Source organism: Schistocerca nitens, chromosome 4, assembly GCF_023898315.1.
Source record: "Schistocerca nitens isolate TAMUIC-IGC-003100 chromosome 4, iqSchNite1.1, whole genome shotgun sequence".
NCBI classification, from domain to species: domain Eukaryota; kingdom Metazoa; phylum Arthropoda; class Insecta; order Orthoptera; family Acrididae; genus Schistocerca; species Schistocerca nitens.
Window position 1 is genome coordinate 744,461,760 of NC_064617.1, and position 8,958 is coordinate 744,470,717.

General features: G+C 40.6%; 1 non-coding gene across 1 annotated transcript; it reads left to right on the forward strand.

The window, feature by feature from the left end:
• The first annotated feature begins 763 nt into the window (after window positions 1-763).
• On the forward strand, window positions 764-838 carry Trnas-uga (transfer RNA serine (anticodon UGA)). Its single transcript has one exon. It is a non-coding gene; the product is annotated as a tRNA-Ser (tRNA).
• Window positions 839-8,958: the final 8,120 nt, after the last annotated feature.

Below are 8,958 nucleotides of genomic sequence, written 5' to 3' on the forward strand. Positions count from 1 at the left end.
CTGTTGATAGCTGCCTTCTAATACGCAGCTGGGTTTGGGTACCCAAAAAACAAGTTTTTGGGTTGTTTCTCGATATCGGATAAAACGCTTTGAAAGGATAAGGGGAAGGGAGTGGCTCTTCTACATAAATACCTAGAGTATATACTATTAAAATCTGAGCTATTTGCTGCGGTTACTTATTGGAATCTCCGCTATTGACGGGGAAAAAAAGGTTGAAAACTGTTTTATCAGGTTTTCTCAGAACTGCCTATGAACTACATGGTGCCTTCACAAGATCCTCACAGCACACCGTAGACGAAATCTAATGCAAATATGGCCAATCCATTGCTTCATATCACTAAGCTGGAAGAGATATGTAATATTCAAACTTTGACTCTGTACTGTAGGACACTTACAGTAAAACGATCCTTCTGTTGGTTATACAAATGGTTCCAAGCTCAAGGGTTATCCAAAACACTTTATCCTACGAAACTTCCTGGCAGATTAAAACTGTGTGCCCGACCGAGACTCGAACTCGGGACCTTTGCCTTTCGCGGGCAAGTGCTCTACCAACTGAGCTACCGAAGCACGACTCACGGCCGCTACTCACAGCTTTACTTCTGCCAGTACGTCGTATCCTACCTTCCAAACTTTACAGAAGCTCTTCTGCGAACCTTGCAGAACTAGCACTCCTGCAAGGTTCGCAGAAGAGCTTCTGTAAAGTTTGGAAGGTAGGAGACGACGTACTGGCAGAAGTAAAGCTGTGAGTACCGGGCGTGAGTCGTGCTTCGGTAGCTCAGTTGGTAGAGCACTTGCCCGTGAAAGGCAAAGGTCCCGAGTTCGAGTCTCGGTCGGGCACACAGTTTTAATCTGCCAGGAAGTTTCATATCAGCGCACACTCCGCTGCAGAGTGAAAATCTCATTCTGGACTTTATCCTACCTTTTATATCACGAATAGCAACCGAGGTAGAAGCCTTGAAAAAATATCACTTTTAAGCATGGTGTTCTGATACATATTGGTAGCGCACGTTTTCGCATACGGATCGATGGGATGGGCCAGATCAGCCAGAAATGGTCATATAATCGTTAGCACTAACGTGACATTACAGAGTAACAATGGGGACCATGGACTACCGCGATGTGGTTACCCCGATCGTCACCAAACCCCCGCCACGTTTCACTCTTGGGACGTAAAGTCGGCCAGAAATTGGAAACAGTGTGAAACAAAACTCGTCCGATCAAAGGACATTGCTCCATTGTAGAGGTATTACGGCATCGGCAACACGCCTTCCTGTTACGGGAATTAGCATCACTGATGTTTGGTTTTGGAATTCCAGTTCACCCGCAATTCCCTGATTCTGGAACTCTCTTCCTGTTGTTTTGGCGCTGAGATCTTTCGCCAGTGGAACATTCAGTTCTGCAATGACTTTTTCAGCTACCATCCTCTTATTTTTTAGTGACAATACACTTAAATGACTCAGTCGCGATCACTCAACACACTTCTGCTGTCTGGGTTACTGAAGCACCCACCATAAGAGCACCAACAATTCGCCCTCGTTAGAATTCACGTAGGTCCAACAGAATGCAATTGCAACTAAACAGAATACTGTTCTGACAATAACTGACACCTGCCACGTATTGAGAATATTGCACAGGTACCATTCGTGGCCAAATACAAGAGTGCCAACCTTCAGGCTTGTGTAGCGTCTGCATTTGTGTGAAGCATACATTTCTCGCAGTGTTTCCGTATTTTTGTCCTGTTCCTGCACAAACAGCTCGTTAGGTGCCATCCAGCGTGTGGCTCGCCCGAATGGTATTCACTCGGTTGCCATTTACGATTGAGATTTTGAACCAAATTTCGCATATCTTGGTGGAAGTTATGAAATATGAGCAAAACTCACACACATAATGAATCAACCATACGTGCTACTTGTACTGAAGGGTGGCTAGGAAAAATAGAGAAACCAGCTGTAGCAGAGCATGCTCTTCAGTCAGGAAACCACGAAGTGAAGTTTCCTGAGACAGACATTTTATCTACAACGTCAAATTATTATCTATGATTATGTAGAGAAGACATTGAAATTTATAAGCATCTGTTACGTCTGCCACAGACGGCCCCTACTAGTCAGACTACACTGAAGACACCCCTGTGTACCATATAGCATAAACAAGCACTTGCAGGTTCAACCAAGAGGAAAACAATTCTTCAAAACAAACAGAACTTGCTAGAGACTAATGCGAACCATTTTCTGCAGAGGTCGCCTCACAGATACAGTGAAAGTTGGAGTACTCTACCGTCCTCCGCAGGCTTTATAAGGCCAGCGCAGCAGCAGTACAGCCAGTTCCTCGCCAAGCTAGGACCAGCTCCGATGAACGTAACTGACAATCTTGATGAATGGTCGTCTACAAGTTATTTCTTTTTGTGTGTATATAGTGATTGTTCGAGAAGTGTAGTTCAGTTTCCATAAACGACATCATACTGAGCGTTGTACAATACTGAGTATTCTCCAGTGATCCTATCCTGTGTCTTTATATATTGTAGTTGTTTTACAATTGGTATATATATATTTATGCATTTATGTCGATGTATAATTCGTTTGTTTCGTAAATATTATTTATATTTTTACGCTGGGCCTTGCCTAGGGAAAACTATGCTATCGAACGATTACATCAATAGATCGTGTGGAGAACGAGCGTGTTTAGGATCTTGGAAAGTGTTAACTCTGCCGCGTGGAGCGTGGGCAGAGGGGAGTCTGGATGAAGTAGGGCGGTGGAGCAGGTGTGTTGAGTGACACTCCTGCGAGTTGCCACGCTTTAGGGGTTTGGAAGCATGTAATTGCGCTCGACTTGCTATGATAGTTTCTGGCACGCTGTCGCGGACGGGAAACATTAGCTGATACACATAAAGAGCCCGATTCGCCTGGTGACCGTGTCGAGACGAAGGCGCGACAACATCCAGCTTCTGCAACAGTGTCGGGCGACAGTAAGTGATTGTCGGCACCTCCTCGATCGACGACTTCAAACCTTCAATTAACCAACAAGGAAGACTGAAAGCACGTAAAGTTTTCGGACTGTATGGCAGACCTCAGCTTTTCAAAATGTTCCATTTGCATCACTAAAATACAGCAACTTAGCATGAACCTTTGTTGCTCATTGTCCCAATTGAATTACCAAGCAGGGTCCCTTCCTTTTCCGAAATGAACCCGAGTGTCGTTGAAATTCAAAACGCCAGCATTAAAGTAATATCATTCCATTTCACTGTTTTAATTTCAAAGTTCAGTTAAAGTATTCATAGCTGGCTACAATAACCAAACAGAACTATATTTAGATTACACATGCAGAAATTAAGAGTGCGAGTTTTGTAACCATATTTTAGCTTACCTGTGACTGCAGCTCAGTTGAGTACGCACTAAATTTTACTATTGTTATTTGTTCAAAATCATTTAATTCAAGTTCAAAGTAAAATCTCTTATTTCTAAATTGCGTAGATTCAAGTAGCTTTTGAGATGATTGTTGAGGTAGCCCAAGACTCACCTTATTTTATTTTATTTCGTAGTGATTCAGAATCAAAGTTCACTATTAATTTCAGTCACTAAATTAACTTTCAGTTTTCCGGTTTTATTAATTCTTTTGCTAAATTAAGTCAGAGTGCAGTGAAATTTGTTACTTCTGACAAACATTCAGTTTTTCACACAACACGTGTCAACCTCCAGTTGCCACGCTTTTAGTGCTAATTATATGTGCATTAACCTTTCTTTTTCAGTTATTACAGTAGTTGTCCACAGGACTGGCGACCGTAATTTTCCCCAAATCTCAAATATCTAATTAACGCCAGTTAATTGCTAACGTAACGGCCGCACATTTACTTTCTTTATTATCTTTACCCTTTTTCAAAATTAATTTCCATCAATTTCATTTGCATTTTTCCTTTCATTTAGATGTAACCCTTCCTCCCTCTTTGCCGACAGATTAACTTCGGTGACGATTGCTTTTCCCAAATTTCCATTAGGTACACGCGGTTTAATTTTTCACTGTCATTAAGGTCGATAAGTGAGGCAGAGGTTACAAGTGTTCATTGTCACTCTGATACAATCATCGTGTGCGAACTGTGTCTCTGCTGTATGTAGCAGACAGTGCTATAAAATATATACATATCCTTCTACATTTAGTAGGTCTAGGAGGGTTTGAATGACTAACAGATCTGATACCCAGGTGACATCCAGTGATAAGTCCACGTTTGAAGTCACTGAACTCTCCTGTTTGTTACTAATTCTATACTGCAAGCACAATTCCTCACCTTCTTTTAAAGTTGCGGGAACGTCTCTAGTGACTAACTCCAAGGTTATCTTGATACTTTTGATTAGGCAGTGTATGACCCTCTTTACGTTTAAAATACTCCTCCGGCCACAAAGGCAAACTTGTGATGTTATTTTACCCATGTATGATTTTTGATTTTCAACATGATCCATCCTCCCCTCCCAAACTACAACCTGATCACGATCGCAATGTTCTGACTCTACGATGGTTATACTGGCTACTACGGCTGTGCGATAAAAATGATTCTATAAATTTAACCACATAGTACCACTGAATTATTATTCAGTCTCGAACTTGATGAGTCCTCAAAATAAAAAAAGCTACCTCAGAGCTGCCGAAACCAGGACACACGACGTCACTCGTGGAGTATCGAAATAAAATGTTCTGAGCCACCGAAACACCGATTTTAGGAACACTTTAACTCTGAGACAAGTGTAAGCTTTGCGGTCAATTGCGTCGCAGTATCACAAGATCCAATCGTCCAGTAAAGGCCCAGTGTACCTGGCGTTGTATAATGTAACTCTCTGAATCTACATAATAATGCTTGTAATACTGTTCTACGACGAATATTTCTTCTTTCCGAAGACTCTGTCCTGTGAAAATGTTTCTGTTTGGAATTAAGTTACACATCTCACTTAGATACCACTTTTTCTTACACTGAATACAGAAACACGACTGAAACATTATATTCATAATCATCTGCTTTTCGGTGTCGCATACAGAGGTGTTATAGGTGTTATCAGGAACAATTAAGTAACAAAAAAGTGAGATCACAGTCTAGAGTGCCTAAGAGGTAATAACGTCATTGGTCGGACACGTAGTTACTAACTAGAGTATACAAGGGTCACAAAACATGAATTTTCCATCAGTAACAGTAAAAAGTGTTACAAAAAATAGTGCAGTTTGTAACATAAAATAAATTACTAGTAGGACACCAGAAAGTAACTTATTTGTTGCCAGAATTGTCCACTGGCGTATTGCCGACAGTACTGCTGACGACTGTTCAGTTAACAAATACGCCAGGGGAAGCTAAAGAATCATATCACATGCTCATCAAGTATAAGAATAGCATTAAAGCAAACAGAGTATACAGAATACAGTGAGAAATGGTCCTTTCATGTTTGGAAGGTGGAGAGCGTAACCCATCACTGGTGAAAAAGAAACAAACTTTTTGGAATTGAAACTTTTATTGAAAGTGCAATTTTTACTATTAGATTTTAACTAGTTAAGGAAAAAAATTACAAAGAAAAATAAGGTCGTAAATAAATGACAAATAAAATAGATAAAATCTATGAATTTGTAGCCAAATTGTAGAAAGGAAATCAAATGAAAGTAAAGGAAACAGCCTAGATTCTGCATTCCATAATTTCGCGTAATCTGACAGAAGAAAATACTCAAATTAAGTTCGGGAAAGAACAACCTATAAAAATGGTCCCTTAATTTCAGATAAAAATCAAAATTAATGACAAATATTAAAAAGTACACAAAAATACATACAAGCACAATTAGGTGAAATAGAGCCATTCACTAAATTTAAATATTTTGAAAAAATCACACGGGGGAATGGACAAGAAATGATGGCAGCTAATCAGTTCGGAGGAGCAGGTGGTTTAAGAAAAAATTTATTCAACAGTAAATACGTCTCTAGAAATACAAACCTAAAACACTATACTACAGTGGTAAGGCCACAATGTTTATATTAGTTTGAATGCCTGAAGATAAACTAGTCGACATAGGGGGCTACAGAAATAAGAGAAGAACGAGACAGGAGTAGAACCAAAGAATCGGAAGAATAAAATGTTAAATGTAATAGGCTTTCAAGGTATAATAAATAACAACGAACGACTACGTGGACAGGGGACACAAAACCACATGGGCATGGAGAGAAGAAAAATCAGTACTGAAAAAATAGGAAGAAATAAAAATAACTCGAGTTGTTATCTGGTCTTCGTCAGTTAACAATAAGATAAAAAAAGCGTGAAACATATTTCTAAAACTGTACATTACAGCAGGTAGCGCGTCTAAACTGTAGGGTAAAGCGTCCTTTCGTGTAGGCAAACTAGAAAGAACAGAATGAAGCGAAGACGTAAGGGAGACGTCTAAGGCTTGTGCACTGCTCGGGCGCCTCGTCTATGCGAGCTGGAACAGAGCAACGGAAAGCGCGAAAGGAGAGCGCGAATAACAGAAGCAGGTAACGAACAAAGGAATAAGCTGACGTACGTAGAGGAAAACCCGGTTTTTAAGGAGTGCAATTCGTTAAGTGTATTGCATGTGGAGTCGGGCAAATGATCATGAATATTCATTTCGTCACAGAAAAGCATTAAGGAACCTTTCTGCTTCACGCGAAGACACGTCAGCTAGTGCCTACGCTACGTACTTAGTGCTTTAGTTTTAAGGTCCACGAGAAAGAAAGGTATGAATATACTGACCACCTCCTTCCCTCCCTCCCATTTCATTATATCCTTCGTGTCGTGTTTCAAAATGTCGGCTTTTCTGCCTGAAGATATTGACGCAGCGTTCTGAATGAAGTGAATATGTCGTAGGCTCCGGAAACTAGATATCTGTTATGACTGATGATAATGATACAATATAAGGGTCGACGTAATATGGTATGAACTTTAAACACAATTTGTGTGCTGTGTTTTTTGGTATAAGTTAAGCAATTTAGTAACAAAATCTGTGACAAAAAGATAAAAGTTAGTTGCTTTGTATCTTAAAGCGCCCTGGAGAGTTATTACCTTTGTTCTGTACACACCAATGATTAGAAAACCACGTCTACTATTGAGTCGTAATATTCAGTATTTACTGTAACATTATGTTACAAATACAATTCTCTGGTTATACAATATACAGTCTGAGGTAATGCAAGTATTTTGTTTAAGGAGGATCTGAAAAGAAATAAGCTTCTCCTAATTGGTAGGACGCTATATTTCTGCCGATATAGAGGCACCAGGTCGTGGTGAAATAATAAATACCAACAACGTCTTTCTGCAATGCGTTGCCCGCCGGAGTGACCGAGCGGTTCTAGGCGCTACAGTCTGGAACCGCGCGACCGCTACGGTCGCAGGTTCGAATCCTGCCTCGGGCATGGATGTGTGTGATGTCTTTAGGTTAGTTAGGTTTAAATAGTTCTAAGTTCTAGGGGATTGATGACCTCAGAAGTTAAGTCCCATAGTGCTCATAGCAATTTGAACCACTTTGCAATACGTTAGCAAACGACAAAGTGAGGAAATTAATATCGTTGTTATTCTAATTATGCTGTGTAAATGTAACACATTTGCGTCATTTGTTTGTTTCCGCTGCAAAATATTGAAAAAGCAACCGCGAGGCTGCGAATTGCAAAAGAATTTCGTCCACATAACGCATTACGTAACTGCGATTAGCGTTGTTCAGTTATCGGACTTCAATTTAAAAGTATTTGCGTCTGTGGTGATGACGTGTTAGCAAATGATACGATTAAAATCTGAGACAAGCCTCCAAAGGGAAGGACATAAAGAGACAAAATTCCGATTAACTGAAATAAACATATCAACATGGATTTGAACATCTTAAAAAGAAATGAATATTAAATGAACAGTTTTGGTGACAAAAAAAGAGTCCGTAACTAATATGCATGCAGCTTAAGAAAGACGTAAGCCCTTATTGCTTCGACGCAAATTTTCTCCTCTTGCTACACCAGCGTCCTCTAGCAGCACATGACATTATGGATTCCTGTCGATGGAAACTGCAGCATCCTCTGAGTAGAAATCAAATTTTAATCTTAAAGTATAAAAACAAAATAAATCGTACTTAACGCTGATATTTACGCGACATGAACTCTGTGTTAGCGTTAACAGTAATGGAAAGTATAAGTAATTAATACGACGGTCGCGTATACCTCCACCACAACAGCTCTAAATGAAACTACCAGACGCAAACAAGTATGTTCATATCTGCAGAGTGCGGTAGCGTTCTCGCTTCCCACGCCCGGATTCCCGGGTTCGATTCCCGGTGGGGTCAGGGATTTTCTCTGCCTCGTGATGACTGGGTGTTGTCTGATGTCCTTAGGTTAGTTAGGTTTAAGTAGTTCTAAGTTCTATGGGACTGATGACCATAGCTGTTAAGTCCCTTAGTGCTCAGAGCCATTTGAACCATATCTGCAGAAATTACGCACCTCCCTATCTGAAGTCTAGCACGACAGTAGTTCCACCAGTGAATCTCAGAGAAGATACCTTCATAGAATTGCATCGAGGTACCTTCAGGTAGAAAAAAAATCAGATTATCGGGTAAAATGGTAACTCTGCTATTCAGCACCTCTGTTACTAGAGTTACCACTTCACAAGATACTTCGAATAGAGTGTTCTCATGAAGAGCCATACTCTAAATCATCAGTAGGGATTTAAAAGTGGACTCCTGTTATTTGGTGTCCTCAAGCAGTTTTAGTGTTGTGCTCATCTGCACTATACAGCTGTAGTTCAAAAAAATGGCTCTGAGCACTATGGGACTCAACTGCTGTGGTTATCAGTCCCCTAGAACTTAGAACTAGTTAAACCTAACTAACCTAAGGACATCACACACATCCATGCCCGAGGCAGGATTCGAACCTGCGACCGTAGCAGTCCCACGGTTCCGGACTGCGCGCCTAGAACCGCGAGACCACCGCGGCCGGCAGCTGTAGTTCAG